Source organism: Procambarus clarkii, chromosome 39 (genome assembly GCF_040958095.1).
Source record: "Procambarus clarkii isolate CNS0578487 chromosome 39, FALCON_Pclarkii_2.0, whole genome shotgun sequence".
NCBI classification, from domain to species: domain Eukaryota; kingdom Metazoa; phylum Arthropoda; class Malacostraca; order Decapoda; family Cambaridae; genus Procambarus; species Procambarus clarkii.
In genome coordinates this window covers 20,047,281-20,065,899 of record NC_091188.1, presented here as the reverse complement: position 1 = coordinate 20,065,899, position 18,619 = coordinate 20,047,281, and positions in this window count along the sequence as shown.

Below are 18,619 nucleotides of genomic sequence, written 5' to 3'. Positions count from 1 at the left end.
TCGATCGAAATCATGGCAAGGTCGCCAATGTTGGGGTTTCACCTCTCTACCGTTACTCTGGGGTGAGCAATAGTTATGCTCAAGGTCACTCACCGTAGCCCTGCGGGTCTTCACTCGATCCTCACGGCGCCACTGCACGCCAGGAGAGTCTCCCAGTCGATCTTAACGGCCTCTTATTAAGAAAGAGTGAGAACACGACTCGTTCACTTGACTGTCGTGTGCCCTCCCCAACAATCGGGCTCTACGGTTAACCACAAGGTCGCCAACTGGTGTTTTAGGTGGCCAGTAACACCATCAGTGGACTGGTGTAATTAGTGGTAGCCTTGGCAAGGTCACACTCAAAGATCAGGAATCAGGCAGGTACTTATTGTTATCACTCTATGCTTACCAGTATAATATAGCCACAAGATCAATGGAGGGGATGATATAAACACAAAGATAGTTTTGTATTTTACTTAAAATGTATGAAAAATGTCACAAAGGCCAAACAACAACAAATAAATCAACTGATCCTGACGCGGCTGGTAATTCCCACGAATAGTATGCGATCACTAGGTGGCAACACTCCCCTCCTCATCAAGTGTCAAGAACAGCTGATTGCCTGGCCCCTGCGCGGAAGCTCTTTGCTTGTTTTCAGATTCACGCGCGCTGTTTCTTTAAATTCTCCAATATTACTAGAAACTCGCACCCTCGATATTGGCACAAATAAACCGTATTACTTAGTTACACTGTACTCAGGCTCAAACAGTCTTTTCTACAATCAATGCTATAATGACTCACTGTAATGGTCTTACACTGTTATTCATCCAACAATATATTATGAAATATTAACACTGGAGTTTTCAGTACTTTCTCTCGTGGGCGATAACACAATAATTCACTGTACTCACAAATGACCAATCACTGCATAAACATAGCATATATAATGTAGATACATCAAATATCAATACATGGAAAATAAATGATTTTTGGGCACACAGCCTAACTTTCAAATACTGGCATAATATTATATATAAATTACCACTATATGTTCATATCAAAATGTATAGAAAGATATACACAACACAGTAAATTTATCACTTGTTCCTGGTGCCTGTACACACCAATAATCAACATGAATATTACAAGTACTCTTCATAGTACTGTCTAGCACACTGGTGCTTTACCGTGACATGGGTGAGACTTGCTCACGACATATAAAATCCTCAGGCTAGATAATATAGCCGAATAATATAGCTAACTAAAGGGGAATGGGGAGGGAACTAGAAACACCTACTTCACCCTATCCTCCGATGAGAGTCGAGATGTAGCTCCTGGTCCTCGTGTCGGGAACGCCCCCACACTACACGTCGTCGTGTCCTACCAGAGCCTCTCGTCGTCCCACCGTTTAGCGCGTCGTCTCCGTGCCTCCTCACTGCAGGTCCGTCCTCCTTCTTGACTTCTTGAAGGTTGGAGTCGGTCTCCTGGCCGTCGTCTTCTCCCAGCAACGGCTGTCGCCTACGTCTCAGCTACAGTCGTCCGGTTTCCCCAAATAGTCCTCTCTTCCTCAGCTACCCAGTGGCTCTGTCTGCCACTACGCTGTCACGAACTGGTGAATCGCCACAGACGTCACATACGTCACTGCACGGCTTCACTGCTTCTTGCACAGCACCTGACTGGAGCACTTGTTGCTCAAATAACCTTCACTTCCCTCTTCTGGTTCAACACATGAACTAGGGAAGACTTCTCAGAGTACTGGCGGATTTCAGGTGACGCGTAAATCCACGGGAGCGGGAAACAACTGTCCAACTGACAGGACCACTCGTCGCACGTCCGACCTCTATGACGTGTCGTGTCTGACTGATGGCGCCAGCCCGGGTCGCGGGCCGGACGCCCTTCCTTCGTGACGTCACTTTTGCTACGGGAGGTTTTCATTGGCTCCCGGTGCCACATAGCTGTCGGTGACCAATCCGGTGCCACTGACGTCACACGGTTTTGGCGGGAGATTAGGGAGGCAAGCGCCATCTTGGCTCCCTAAAGGGCCTAAACCACAGGCCAAAATATTGCTATTTCACAAATTTCTCGGCTCTCCGAGAACACTTCACTCTCTCTCATATATCAAATTGTAGCCTGCAACGTAGAGAACGCTTGGGAAAAGCAGACACGACTCTTACTGCAGGCGTGGGAGAATTATTAGGGGGGGAACACCGTCAAAATATATATATATATATATATATATATATATATATATATATATATATATATATATATTAGTATATTTTGGTAGCAGTCTTTCCTGTAGACATATTTTATTAAATATGACCGAAAAAGTAAGATTAATAATTCTAACACGAATTTTCTCAATCTTTCGTACATTATGCTTCACTGTTGGAGGTAAATCAAAAATCACTTCTCCAAAATTCATTTTTATTTCTAGTCTGACGCGACACGGGCGCGTTTCGTAAAACTTATTACATTTTCAAAGACTTCACAAATACACAACTGATTAGAACTTGCGTTTCCCTGATTTTATATCTACATTTGAGTGAGGTGGGAAGGGTGATGTGGCATTACATTTGAGTAAGGTGGGAAGGATGATGTGGCATTAGAGGATATTAATAGGGTATTAAAAGTATCAACACAAGACAGAACACGAAACAATGGATATTGAATAGAAGTGTTTGTAGAAAGCCTATTGGTCCATATTTCTTGATGCTTCTATATTGGAGCGGAGTCTTGAGGTGGGTAGAATATAGTTGTGCAATAATTGGCTGTTGATTGCTGGTGTTGACTTCTTGATGTGTAGTGCCTCGCAAACGTCGAGCCGCCTGCTATCGCTGTATCTATCGATGATTTCTGTGTTGTTTACTAGGATTTCTCTGGCGATGGTTTGGTTATGGGAAGAGATTATATGTTCCTTAATGGAGCCCTGTTGTTTATGCATCGTTAAACGCCTAGAAAGAGATGTTGTTGTCTTGCCTATATACTGGGTTATTTGGAGCTTACAGTCCCCAAGTGGGCATTTGAAGGCATAGACGACGTTAGTCTCTTTTAAAGCGTTCTGTTTCGTGTCTGGAGAGTTTCTCATGAGTAGGCTGGCCGTTTTTCTGGTTTTATAGTAAATCGTCAGTTGTATCCTCTGATTTTTGTCTGTAGTTTTTGTGTTCCTCACGTGTGCCCCAAAGAATGAGGTGATTTGGTGAAATGCTATGCCCAAGATTACCATCCGAGTTGCCGTCGGGGAAGTGGCTCAAATAGCCTCGGCTATCACTTCCTTTTGACGGCCGTGATGGTCAAGCGGATTAAGGCGCCCTGTAGTTACCAGTTGCGTTGCTTCTGGGAGTATGGGTTCGAGTCACTTCTGGGGTGTGAGTTTTCATTCGCATATAGTCCTGGGGACCATTCAGGCTTGTTCGCATTTGTGTTCCTCACGTGTGCCCCAAAGAATGAGGTGATTTGGTGAAATGCTATGCCCAAGATTACCATCCGAGTTGCCGTCGGGGAAGTGGCTCAAATAGCCTCGGCTATCACTTCCTTTTGACGGCCGTGATGGTCAAGCGGATTAAGGCGCCCTGTAGTTACCAGTTGCGTTGCTTCTGGGAGTATGGGTTCGAGTCACTTCTGGGGTGTGAGTTTTCATTCGCATATAGTCCTGGGGACCATTCAGGCTTGTTCGCATTTGTGTTCCTCACGTGTGCCCCAAAGAATGAGGTGATTTGGTGAAATGCTATGCCCAAGATTACCATCCGAGTTGCCGTCGGGGAAGTGGCTCAAATAGCCTCGGCTATCACTTCCTTTTGACGGCCGTGATGGTCAAGCGGATTAAGGCGCCCTGTAGTTACCAGTTGCGTTGCTTCTGGGAGTATGGGTTCGAGTCACTTCTGGGGTGTGAGTTTTCATTCGCATATAGTCCTGGGGACCATTCAGGCTTGTTCGCATTTGTGTTCCTCACGTGTGCCCCAAAGAATGAGGTGATTTGGTGAAATGCTATGCCCAAGATTACCATCCGAGTTGCCGTCGGGGAAGTGGCTCAAATAGCCTCGGCTATCACTTCCTTTTGACGGCCGTGATGGTCAAGCGGATTAAGGCGCCCTGTAGTTACCAGTTGCGTTGCTTCTGGGAGTATGGGTTCGAGTCACTTCTGGGGTGTGAGTTTTCATTCGCATATAGTCCTGGGGACCATTCAGGCTTGTTCGCATTTGTGTTCCTCACGTGTGCCCCAAAGAATGAGGTGATTTGGTGAAATGCTATGCCCAAGATTACCATCCGAGTTGCCGTCGGGGAAGTGGCTCAAATAGCCTCGGCTATCACTTCCTTTTGACGGCCGTGATGGTCAAGCGGATTAAGGCGCCCTGTAGTTACCAGTTGCGTTGCTTCTGGGAGTATGGGTTCGAGTCACTTCTGGGGTGTGAGTTTTCATTCGCATATAGTCCTGGGGACCATTCAGGCTTGTTCGCATTTGTGTTCCTCACGTGTGCCCCAAAGAATGAGGTGATTTGGTGAAATGCTATGCCCAAGATTACCATCCGAGTTGCCGTCGGGGAAGTGGCTCAAATAGCCTCGGCTATCACTTCCTTTTGACGGCCGTGATGGTCAAGCGGATTAAGGCGCCCTGTAGTTACCAGTTGCGTTGCTTCTGGGAGTATGGGTTCGAGTCACTTCTGGGGTGTGAGTTTTCATTCGCATATAGTCCTGGGGACCATTCAGGCTTGTTCGCATTTGTGTTCCTCACGTGTGCCCCAAAGAATGAGGTGATTTGGTGAAATGCTATGCCCAAGATTACCATCCGAGTTGCCGTCGGGGAAGTGGCTCAAATAGCCTCGGCTATCACTTCCTTTTGACGGCCGTGATGGTCAAGCGGATTAAGGCGCCCTGTAGTTACCAGTTGCGTTGCTTCTGGGAGTATGGGTTCGAGTCACTTCTGGGGTGTGAGTTTTCATTCGCATATAGTCCTGGGGACCATTCAGGCTTGTTCGCATTTGTGTTCCTCACGTGTGCCCCAAAGAATGAGGTGATTTGGTGAAATGCTATGCCCAAGATTACCATCCGAGTTGCCGTCGGGGAAGTGGCTCAAATAGCCTCGGCTATCACTTCCTTTTGACGGCCGTGATGGTCAAGCGGATTAAGGCGCCCTGTAGTTACCAGTTGCGTTGCTTCTGGGAGTATGGGTTCGAGTCACTTCTGGGGTGTGAGTTTTCATTCGCATATAGTCCTGGGGACCATTCAGGCTTGTTCGCATTTGTGTTCCTCACGTGTGCCCCAAAGAATGAGGTGATTTGGTGAAATGCTATGCCCAAGATTACCATCCGAGTTGCCGTCGGGGAAGTGGCTCAAATAGCCTCGGCTATCACTTCCTTTTGACGGCCGTGATGGTCAAGCGGATTAAGGCGCCCTGTAGTTACCAGTTGCGTTGCTTCTGGGAGTATGGGTTCGAGTCACTTCTGGGGTGTGAGTTTTCATTCGCATATAGTCCTGGGGACCATTCAGGCTTGTTCGCATTTGTGTTCCTCACGTGTGCCCCAAAGAATGAGGTGATTTGGTGAAATGCTATGCCCAAGTTTACCATCCGAGTTGCCGTCGGGGAAGTGGCTCAAATAGCCTCGGCTATCACTTCCTTTTGACGGCCGTGATGGTCAAGCGGATTAAGGCGCCCTGTAGTTACCAGTTGCGTTGCTTCTGGGAGTATGGGTTCGAGTCACTTCTGGGGTGTGAGTTTTCATTCGCATATAGTCCTGGGGACCATTCAGGCTTGTTCGCATTTGTGTTCCTCACGTGTGCCCCAAAGAATGAGGTGATTTGGTGAAATGCTATGCCCAAGATTACCATCCGAGTTGCCGTCGGGGAAGTGGCTCAAATAGCCTCGGCTATCACTTCCTTTTGACGGCCGTGATGGTCAAGCGGATTAAGGCGCCCTGTAGTTACCAGTTGCGTTGCTTCTGGGAGTATGGGTTCGAGTCACTTCTGGGGTGTGAGTTTTCATTCGCATATAGTCCTGGGGACCATTCAGGCTTGTTCGCATTTGTGTTCCTCACGTGTGCCCCAAAGAATGAGGTGATTTGGTGAAATGCTATGCCCAAGATTACCATCCGAGTTGCCGTCGGGGAAGTGGCTCAAATAGCCTCGGCTATCACTTCCTTTTGACGGCCGTGATGGTCAAGCGGATTAAGGCGCCCTGTAGTTACCAGTTGCGTTGCTTCTGGGAGTATGGGTTCGAGTCACTTCTGGGGTGTGAGTTTTCATTCGCATATAGTCCTGGGGACCATTCAGGCTTGTTCGCATTTGTGTTCCTCACGTGTGCCCCAAAGAATGAGGTGATTTGGTGAAATGCTATGCCCAAGATTACCATCCGAGTTGCCGTCGGGGAAGTGGCTCAAATAGCCTCGGCTATCACTTCCTTTTGACGGCCGTGATGGTCAAGCGGATTAAGGCGCCCTGTAGTTACCAGTTGCGTTGCTTCTGGGAGTATGGGTTCGAGTCACTTCTGGGGTGTGAGTTTTCATTCGCATATAGTCCTGGGGACCATTCAGGCTTGTTCGCATTTGTGTTCCTCACGTGTGCCCCAAAGAATGAGGTGATTTGGTGAAATGCTATGCCCAAGATTACCATCCGAGTTGCCGTCGGGGAAGTGGCTCAAATAGCCTCGGCTATCACTTCCTTTTGACGGCCGTGATGGTCAAGCGGATTAAGGCGCCCTGTAGTTACCAGTTGCGTTGCTTCTGGGAGTATGGGTTCGAGTCACTTCTGGGGTGTGAGTTTTCATTCGCATATAGTCCTGGGGACCATTCAGGCTTGTTCGCATTTGTGTTCCTCACGTGTGCCCCAAAGAATGAGGTGATTTGGTGAAATGCTATGCCCAAGATTACCATCCGAGTTGCCGTCGGGGAAGTGGCTCAAATAGCCTCGGCTATCACTTCCTTTTGACGGCCGTGATGGTCAAGCGGATTAAGGCGCCCTGTAGTTACCAGTTGCGTTGCTTCTGGGAGTATGGGTTCGAGTCACTTCTGGGGTGTGAGTTTTCATTCGCATATAGTCCTGGGGACCATTCAGGCTTGTTCGCATTTGTGTTCCTCACGTGTGCCCCAAAGAATGAGGTGATTTGGTGAAATGCTATGCCCAAGATTACCATCCGAGTTGCCGTCGGGGAAGTGGCTCAAATAGCCTCGGCTATCACTTCCTTTTGACGGCCGTGATGGTCAAGCGGATTAAGGCGCCCTGTAGTTACCAGTTGCGTTGCTTCTGGGAGTATGGGTTCGAGTCACTTCTGGGGTGTGAGTTTTCATTCGCATATAGTCCTGGGGACCATTCAGGCTTGTTCGCATTTGTGTTCCTCACGTGTGCCCCAAAGAATGAGGTGATTTGGTGAAATGCTATGCCCAAGATTACCATCCGAGTTGCCGTCGGGGAAGTGGCTCAAATAGCCTCGGCTATCACTTCCTTTTGACGGCCGTGATGGTCAAGCGGATTAAGGCGCCCTGTAGTTACCAGTTGCGTTGCTTCTGGGAGTATGGGTTCGAGTCACTTCTGGGGTGTGAGTTTTCATTCGCATATAGTCCTGGGGACCATTCAGGCTTGTTCGCATTTGTGTTCCTCACGTGTGCCCCAAAGAATGAGGTGATTTGGTGAAATGCTATGCCCAAGATTACCATCCGAGTTGCCGTCGGGGAAGTGGCTCAAATAGCCTCGGCTATCACTTCCTTTTGACGGCCGTGATGGTCAAGCGGATTAAGGCGCCCTGTAGTTACCAGTTGCGTTGCTTCTGGGAGTATGGGTTCGAGTCACTTCTGGGGTGTGAGTTTTCATTCGCATATAGTCCTGGGGACCATTCAGGCTTGTTCGCATTTGTGTTCCTCACGTGTGCCCCAAAGAATGAGGTGATTTGGTGAAATGCTATGCCCAAGATTACCATCCGAGTTGCCGTCGGGGAAGTGGCTCAAATAGCCTCGGCTATCACTTCCTTTTGACGGCCGTGATGGTCAAGCGGATTAAGGCGCCCTGTAGTTACCAGTTGCGTTGCTTCTGGGAGTATGGGTTCGAGTCACTTCTGGGGTGTGAGTTTTCATTCGCATATAGTCCTGGGGACCATTCAGGCTTGTTCGCATTTGTGTTCCTCACGTGTGCCCCAAAGAATGAGGTGATTTGGTGAAATTCTATGCCCAAGATTACCATCCGAGTTGCCGTCGGGGAAGTGGCTCAAATAGCCTCGGCTATCACTTCCTTTTGACGGCCGTGATGGTCAAGCGGATTAAGGCGCCCTGTAGTTACCAGTTGCGTTGCTTCTGGGAGTATGGGTTCGAGTCACTTCTGGGGTGTGAGTTTTCATTCGCATATAGTCCTGGGGACCATTCAGGCTTGTTCGCATTTGTGTTCCTCACGTGTGCCCCAAAGAATGAGGTGATTTGGTGAAATGCTATGCCCAAGATTACCATCCGAGTTGCCGTCGGGGAAGTGGCTCAAATAGCCTCGGCTATCACTTCCTTTTGACGGCCGTGATGGTCAAGCGGATTAAGGCGCCCTGTAGTTACCAGTTGCGTTGCTTCTGGGAGTATGGGTTCGAGTCACTTCTGGGGTGTGAGTTTTCATTCGCATATAGTCCTGGGGACCATTCGGGCTTGTTCGCATTTGTGTTCCTCACGTGTGCCCCAAAGAATGAGGTGATTTGGTGAAATGCTATGCCCAAGATTACCATCCGAGTTGCCGTCGGGGAAGTGGCTCAAATAGCCTCGGCTATCACTTCCTTTTGACGGCCGTGATGGTCAAGCGGATTAAGGCGCCCTGTAGTTACCAGTTGCGTTGCTTCTGGGAGTATGGGTTCGAGTCACTTCTGGGGTGTGAGTTTTCATTCGCATATAGTCCTGGGGACCATTCAGGCTTGTTCGCATTTGTGTTCCTCACGTGTGCCCCAAAGAATGAGGTGATTTGGTGAAATGCTATGCCCAAGATTACCATCCGAGTTGCCGTCGGGGAAGTGGCTCAAATAGCCTCGGCTATCACTTCCTTTTGACGGCCGTGATGGTCAAGCGGATTAAGGCGCCCTGTAGTTACCAGTTGCGTTGCTTCTGGGAGTATGGGTTCGAGTCACTTCTGGGGTGTGAGTTTTCATTCGCATATAGTCCTGGGGACCATTCAGGCTTGTTCGCATTTGTGTTCCTCACGTGTGCCCCAAAGAATGAGGTGATTTGGTGAAATGCTATGCCCAAGATTACCATCCGAGTTGCCGTCGGGGAAGTGGCTCAAATAGCCTCGGCTATCACTTCCTTTTGACGGCCGTGATGGTCAAGCGGATTAAGGCGCCCTGTAGTTACCAGTTGCGTTGCTTCTGGGAGTATGGGTTCGAGTCACTTCTGGGGTGTGAGTTTTCATATATATATATATATATATATATATATATATATATATATATATATATATATATATATATATATATATATTATATATATATATATAAGGAAAATCCAGGAGCAGGGAGCAGCCTTAGGCCTCATTCTCAATGCATCCAAATGTGAAATAATCTCCCGCAACCCAGACATCACTGGGCAAATACAAAATGCTCTTCCAGACATTCTCGTTGTCGAACCACCGGACTGTACTCTCCTGGGTGCCCCCATTGGCCCACGAGCAATCGAGGAGGTCCTGGCTGCAAAAATCACTGACCTAAAGAGAATGCAGGGCAGGATTGACAAGATTGATGCCCATGATGCTCTCTTTCTCCTTACAAGATGCCTGTCTCTCCCTAAGTTGACCTACTTTCTGAGATGTTCTCCATCCTACAGCAGCCCTAAGTTAAATGTGTATGACACCCTTCTAAGGTCCATGCTGGTGAAAGTCCTGAACCTGCCATTGGACGACTCTCAGTGGGAGCAAGCAACCCTTCCTGTAAGACTCGGCGGCCTTGGTGTCCGCACAGCCTCCCAAATTGCTCTACCAGCCTTCCTTTCCTCCTCTCATGCATCGCACGACCTCGTCAGAGATATTTTACCTGCAACCCTGAGAGATTCAGCAGGAATACACGATCCTGCTTTCACTGAATGTTCAAATCAGTGGAATGTTCTTGCAGCCCCAGCAACCATTATAGAGCCAACAAAACAACACAAACAGTCCGGCTGGGACCACCCTCTAGTGGAAAAAGTAGCTGATGCCATGCTAAGCGTCGCAACATCAGACAAGGAGAAAGCCCGCCTCAGAGCAGTGCGTGCCCCCCATGCAGGAGACTTCCTCCTGGCAGTACCCATGTCTGCAATGGGCACGCGCCTAGATCCAGAATCCCTTCGTGTAGCAGTGGCCCTCCGCTTTGGTGCCCCAATTCACACTGAATACAAGTGTATTTGCAACAGGGTGGAAGCAGACCAATACGGACTGCATGGGTTGCATTGCGGAAGCACAAAGGGCTGGCATGCAAGACACAACGAGGTCAATGACATCATCAAGAGAAGCCTCGTCTCAGCTGGGTGCCCAGCGGAGAGAGAACCTCGCATCCTAGGGGTCCAAAACCCGGATTTCCCAGCACTTCGCCCTGATGGCATCACCATATACTCATGGAAGGAGGGTAGACAGTTGGTGTGGGACTACACATGTGTATCCACCCTGGCTGACACCTATGTACACTTCGGAGCTGATCAAGCAGGTGGGGCGGCCAACCACAGGGAAACAGCAAAATCACTCAAGTACAGGCGACTGGAAGGTCAATACCTCTTTGTTCCCATAGCGTCTGAGACGCATGGCCCCTGGGGCAAGAGTGCCTTGGGATTTCTCAAGGAATTGGGGTCCAAGCTCATTGACGTCACCAGAGACCCAAGGGCTTCCAGTTTTTTATTTCAGCGTCTCAGTGTGGCGATCCAGAGGGGAAATGCTTGCTGCGTCCTCGGTTCCTGTCCAGAAGCGGAGGAGCTTCAAGAGATCCATAACCTTTAGGCATTTGTCTTGTATGTTTTGTAACCTTTAAATACACAATAAAGGAAAAAAAAAGGGAAGGGGGTGGTAGGAGAAAAGCACACAGAAACTGTATTGGAGGGCACCCACATTCCCTCCAATGCGTTATGTGTGGTTTCCTCCGAGGCTATGGGTCCCCCTTCTTCCAGCCAGAGGTGGTACTCCCTTCCCTATATATATTATATATATATATATATATATGTCGTACCTAATAGCTAGAACGCACTTCTCAGCCTACTATTCAAGGCCCGATTTGCCTAATAAGCCAAGTTTTCATGAATTAATGTTTTTCCGTCTACCTAACTTACCAAACCTAACCTAACCTAGCTTTTTTTGGCTACCTACCCTAACCTTACCTATAAATATAGGTTAGGTTAGGTTAGGTAGGGTTGGTTAGGTTCGGTCATATATCTACTTTAATTTTAACTCCAATAAAAAAAAATGACCTCATACATAGAGAAAAGGGTAGCTTTATCATTTCATAAGAAAAAAATTATAGTAAATATATTAATTCAGGAAAACTTGGCTTATTAGGCAAATCGGGCCTTGAATAGTTGGCTGAGAAGTGAGTTCTGGCTACTAGGTACGACATATATATATATATATATATATATATATATATATATATATATATATATATATATATATATATATATTATATATATATATATATATATATATATATATATATATATATATATATATATATATATATGTCGTACCTAGTAGCCAGAACGCACTTTTTGGCCTACTATGCAAGGCCCGATTTGCCTAATAAGCCAAGTTATCCTGAATTAATATATTTTCTCTATTTTTTTTCTTATGAAATGATAAAGCTACCCATTTCATTATGTATGAGGTCAATTTTTTTTATTGGACTTAAAATTAACGTAGATATATGACCGAACCTAACCAACCCTACCAAACTTAACCTAACCTATCTTTATAGGTTAGGTTAGGTTAGGTAGCCGAAAAAGTTAGGTTAGGTTAGGTAGGTTAGGTAGTCGAAAAACAATTAATTCATGAAAACTTGGCTTATTAGGCAAATCGGGCCTTGCATAGTAGGCAAAGAAGTGCGTTCTGGCTACTAGGTACGACATATATATATATATATATATATATATATATATATATATATATATATGTCGTACCTAGTAGCCAGAACTCACTTTTTGGCCTACTATTCAAGGCCCGATTTGCCTAATAAGCCAAGTTTTCCTGAATTAATATATTTTCTCTAATTTTTTTCTTATGAAATGATAAATCAACCCATTTCATTATGTATGAGGTCATTTTTTTTTATTGGAGTTAAAATTAACGTAGATATATGACCGAACCTAACCAACCCTACCTAACCTAACCTAACCTATCTTTATAGGTTAGGTTTGGTTAGGTAGCCGAAAAAGTTAGGTTAGGTTAGGTTAGGTAGGTTAGGTAGTCGAAAAACAATTAATTCATGAAAACTTGGCTTATTAGGCAAATCGGGCCTTGCATAGTAGGCTGAGAAGTGCGTTCTGGCTACTAGGTACGACATATATATATATATATATATATATATATATATATATATATATATATATATATATATATATATATATATATATATATATATATATATTTATATATTGGTGAATACTGGCAGCAGGTTTTCTTTTAAACATGTCTCATTGAATATGGCCGCATATTCTGTATTTACTATCTTCTGATTTAGGGCTTCTATCCCTCTAACTATTTTCTTAGCATCAGGGCTTAGCTGAAATAGGAGTTCTCCAAAACTCATTATCAGAATTTCAAGGTGAAGAAAAGAAGTGAATTACTATAGAATGTATTACACTTATTTATACAAATTGCACAACGTTTTGAACCCCCATGGTTCATTCTCAAGTGAAAAGAATTTTCAGGACTGGTTGATTTTATACCCGCCCTGGGTCAGGTGATAAGACAATAAAGGTGAAAACATGGGGGGATAAATGGGGGGTGAAACATAAGAACATAAGAATAGAGGTAACTGCGGAAGGCTTATTGGCCCATACGAGGCAGCTCCTATCTACATACAAAGATTAATCAAGTGTAATTGGCCTGTTATGTTTAACAGTGTCTTCTGTGTTGGCATTGTTATGTTCAGGTCTTGTCCTTACTCTCATGGTGGGTAGAGTAAATAGTTCCGTGATTTGGGTGTTCATGGTAGGTTGTTCTATTCTTATGTGAATTGCTTCAAGAATTTGTAATCTTCTTGCATCTTGGGTTTTGTCTATTATACAGGTATTTTTGTTCAACATTTCTCTCGTTAGGGTGACGTCATGGGCTTGTCCAACCCGTTCTCGCAAATTCGTAAAGTCAATATTGACTTATCAACTACGTGCATAGGTGATATACTAAACATAATAGATACCCCTAAAAAGATTCATAGAAAACACCGACCTTACCTAACCTGGTTAGTATCTTAAGATAAGCATCTTATTGCTTCGTAATTACAATTATTACTTAACCTATACCTATTATAGGTTAGGTAATAATTGTAATTACGAAGCAATAAGATGCTTATCTTAAGATACTAACAAGGTTAGGTAAGGTCGGTGTTTTCTATGAATCTTTTTAAGGGTATCTATTATGTTAAGTATGTCACCTATGCACATATTTAATAAGTCAATATTGACTTATTAAATTTGCGAGAACGGGTTGGCTTGTCTCATGTGATTCCTGGGAGCACCGGGTTGAAGATGGCATGTGAAACGCCTCGTCAGCTTGGTCGACGCTTACCTATGTACTTAGATTGAAGGTTACATCCTTCGTGGGGGCAAGTGTACATGTATACAAAGCTTGACTGCTGTAGAGGGTTCTCCGTCGGCTACGGGCTGTTTTGATAAGGAGTTCGGAAGTCGTTTTGGTTTTGAAGAATAATATCAGGTTTATGTTTTGGTTAGGAGTAATGCTTTTTACTCCATTACGCATTATTTCTTTCATTATTCTTTCCTCTTTTATATGTTCACTGTGCATGGTTGATTTGTAATATAATTTTATTGGCGGTATTGTGGTTTCTGGTCTAGGTTCAGGATTATACCAACGGTCCAAGTGTCTTCTTATAGCAACGTTTATTTCCGCGTTGCTATATCCGTTGTTCACCAATACCTGGGTTACTCTTTCAAACTCTCTACTCACGTTGCTCCATTCAGAGCAGTGGGTAAGCACTAGACGAATATAAGCATTGAGAACACTGGCTTTGTATCTTTGGGGGCACTCACTTCTACCGTTCAGGCATAATCCTATGTTGGTGAGCTGAGTATATACGTTGGTGCTTAAAGAGGTTCCTGTTTTTGTTATTAGTACATCCATGAATGGCAGACTGTTATTTTCACTATTTTAATGTGTAAATCGGAGTACTGGCTCTCTCTCTAGATGGCTTTTTAGATCAATTAGTTCATCTGAGTCTTTTACTATTACGAATATATCATCTAAATATGTCTAGATGACATATTCGTAATAGTAAAAGATGCAAGAAGATTACAAATTCTTGAAGCAATTCACATAAGAATAGAACAACCTACCATGAACACCCAAATCACGGAACTATTTACTCTACCCACCATGAGAGTAAGGACAAGACAAGAACATAACGATGCCAACACAGAAGACACTTCAACATAACAGGCCAATTACACCTGATTAATCTCTGTTTTAGATAGGAGCTGCCTCGTATGGACCAATAGGCCTTCCGCAGTTACCTCTATTCTTATGTTCTTATGTTTCACCCCCCATTTATCCCTCATGTATCCCCCCATGTTTTCACCTTTATTGTCTTATCACCTGACCCAGTGCGGGTATAAAATCAACCAGTTCTGAAAAAAAATTTCACTTGAGAATGAACCATGGAGGTTCGAAACGTTGTGCAAATTGTATAAATAAGTGTAATACTTTCTATAGTAATTCACTTCTTTTCTACACCTTGAAATTACGATAATGAGTTTTGGAGAACTCCTATTTCAGCTAAGCCATAATGTTAAGAAAATAGTTAGAGGGATAGAAGCCCTAAATCAGAAGATAGTAAATACTGAATATGCGGTCATATTCAATGAGGTTTAAATGAAAACCTGCTGCCAGTATACACCAATATATATATATATATATATATATATATATATATATATATATATATATAAGGCACAACTCTCCTAAACACGAGAGTGAAGTATACAACTTTAGAACACTTTCCCACCAGGAGACTCGAACCCTAGCCAGCACAGAAGCCTTCCAGCAACTGGCATAACAGGTACGCCTTAACCCTCTTCACCACCTGCTCAGACCCTTAAAAGAGATGGTAATTTCGGAGTATTTAAATACACCAAAGATCAACACCTCCCAAGAGCACTAGAGCAAGTGAGGGGTCATTTAGACGTTAATTTCATCAAGTCCCTGTTAATATGGGAAGACACAGTGTCTATGCTTAAGGCACAACTCTCCTAAACACGAGAGTGAAGTATACAACTTTCGTGTTTAGGAGAGTTGTGCCTTAAGCATAGACACTGTGTCTTCCCATATTAACAGGGACTTGATGAAATTAACGTCTAAATGACCCCTCACTTGCTCTAGTGCTCTTGGGAGGTGTTGATCTTTGGTGTATTTAAATACTCCGAAATTACCATCTCTTTTAAGGGTCTGAGCAGGTGGTGAAGAGGGTTAAGGCGTACCTGTTATGCCAGTTGCTGGAAGGCTTCTGTGCTGGCTAGGGTTCGAGTCTCCTGGTGGGAAAGTGTTCTAAAGTTGTATACTTCACTCTCGTGTTTAGGAGAGTTGTGCCTTAAGCATAGACACTGTGTCTTCCCATATTAACAGGGACTTGATGAAATTAACGTCTAAATGACCCCTCACTTGCTCTAGTGCTCTTGGGAGGTGTTGATCTTTGGTGTATTTAAATACTCCGAAATTACCATCTCTTTTAAGGGTCTGAGCAGGTGGTGAAGAGGGTTAAGGCGTACCTGTTATGCCAGTTGCTGGAAGGCTTCTGTGCTGGCTAGGGTTCGAGTCTCCTGGTGGGAAAGTGTTCTAAAGTTGTATACTTCACTCTCGTGTTTAGGAGAGTTGTGCCTTAAGCATAGACACTGTGTCTTCCCATATTAACAGGGACTTGATGAAATTAACGTCTAAATGACCCCTCACTTGCTCTAGTGCTCTTGGGAGGTGTTGATCTTTGGTGTATTTAAATACTCCGAAATTACCATCTCTTTTAAGGGTCTGAGCAGGTGGTGAAGAGGGTTAAGGCGTACCTGTTATGCCAGTTGCTGGAAGGCTTCTGTGCTGGCTAGGGTTCGAGTCTCCTGGTGGGAAAGTGTTCTAAAGTTGTATACTTCACTCTCGTGTTTAGGAGAGTTGTGCCTTAAGCATAGACACTGTGTCTTCCCATATTAACAGGGACTTGATGAAATTAACGTCTAAATGACCCCTCACTTGCTCTAGTGCTCTTGGGAGGTGTTGATCTTTGGTGTATTTAAATACTCCGAAATTACCATCTCTTTTAAGGGTCTGAGCAGGTGGTGAAGAGGGTTAAGGCGTACCTGTTATGCCAGTTGCTGGAAGGCTTCTGTGCTGGCTAGGGTTCGAGTCTCCTGGTGGGAAAGTGTTCTAAAGTTGTATATATATATATATATATATATATATATATATATATATATATATATATATATATATATATATATGTCGTACCTAGTAGCCAGAATTCACTTTTTGGCCTACTATTCAAGGCCCGATTTGCCTAATAAGCCAAGTTTTCCTGAATTATTATATTTTTTCTAATTTTTTTCTTATGAAATGATAAAGCTACCCATTTCATTATGTATGAGATCAATTCTTTTTTATTGGAGTTCAAATTAACGTAGATATATGACCGAACCTAACCAACCCTACCTAACCTAACCTAACCTATCTTTATAGGTTAGGTTTGGTTAGGTAGCCGAAAAAGTTAGGTTAGGTTAGGTTAGGTAGGTTTGGTAGTCGAAAAACAATTAATTCATGAAAACTTGGCTTATTAGGCAAATCGGGCCTTGAATAGTAGGCTGAGAAGTGCGTTCTGGCTATTAGGTACGACATATATATATATATATATATATATATATATATATATATATATATATATATATATATATATATGAATGCGGGATATTGTATTTTTATTTGATGCATTTGTGCTTTGAACCCTACTGTTTATTTATTTGTTGTGTAATGGGTTCGGTTTGTTTTTCATGTATTTTGTGAATTAAGGTCTTGTGTTTAGCCGTTCATTTGACCGTGTTCCCTTATATTGTCCTGTTTATCTGTGGATAACTGAATGTTTGAGGTTGAAGGCTTCCCATATATTGTCTTCTTGTACTTACTTCTAATCACTTTGGTGGGTGGTAACAACCTCCGTTTGTTGAGGTCCATTGTGTTCTTATATCTTATGTATTTCTGTATTTTTGTTCTGTGCTACTGGTGATCAGTAAATGTGGAACCTAATTGAATTCCGCCTGTGTGGTGGTGGCGTACATATGGTGCACATCTATGCGCTGTGCCCTGGGTCCGTGTATTAGCATCGTGTATATATTGTTTTCATTTGTATAATCAGTGTATCCTTGTTGTGTGGTCTTGGTTCTGTCTTTGCAGTGCCTTCACAGTGTTTCCCTTGGGTAGTTATGTTTCCATTTATGCATGCATGGGTTTGTACCCTGGTGTGTGCCCGTGTATTATACTGGTGTTTGTATGTTTATGTATTGGTGTTTATATGTTTAGATATTTGTGTTTTCATATTATGTATTAGTACTGTGACGGTAATCTCTTTCAAGAGAGATTTGGCCTGCTCTTTCCTATATCATGTTACTTCAGTACGTTTACAACATCAAGATACTACAATCAAGAGTAGTATATATATATAATAGAATACGTTTCTACAGGGGGGGGGGGTATATGTACCCTACACTCGCTCTCCAAACCTCCTCCCTTCGCTGTCGCGCACCACCCTCGTCGATCACCAAACAACCACTTCCAGCCAGCATGCTTCCCATTGGTGAATCAGCAACTCCACTCGACTTCAGCGCCATCTGCATAGCCTATGACTAAGCATGCACTTGCAGTTGGCTCTAGAATATTCTGTGCTCTCATGGCTGATACTTCTATCTAGCATACACTTTGTGTATTAGTGGAGGTTTTCAGCCAGCCAATATTCTCAGCACCTTTAACTCATTTTTTGTCTTGTTCATTGTAGAGTAACGTAAACATTATTTTATTTTATATTGTGATTTGTGTTTGTATTTATGTTTAATTCGCACTGTAATTAGCCAAGGGATTATCTTTGTTTATATTTGTTTAAAGTCAATTAAAGTTTCATTGTTTATACGATTTGTTTTGCATGTTTTTCCCTTTTTACTTGACCACAGGAGACAACAGCCAAGCATCAACTTTTTTTTCTCTTTTTTTTTTACTAATGTGATTGGCATTTACACCAGCCATTGGAAGGACTGCCTTACACCTACATTTTTCCATCACAGTACTTATATATTTATGTATTGTTTGGTGTATTGTCTCATATTAGTATGGCGCTCAGTTGTTGGTGATGTGTCCGTTTGTTCAACACTTATGGTGCTTCCGGACCTTGCCTATTATTTGAATTTATTATCAGGTTGGGGGGTGGGAGTTGGGAGAGGTTCCTTTCTACTTACAATGAAACTCGGTTATTAGAACCTACCTG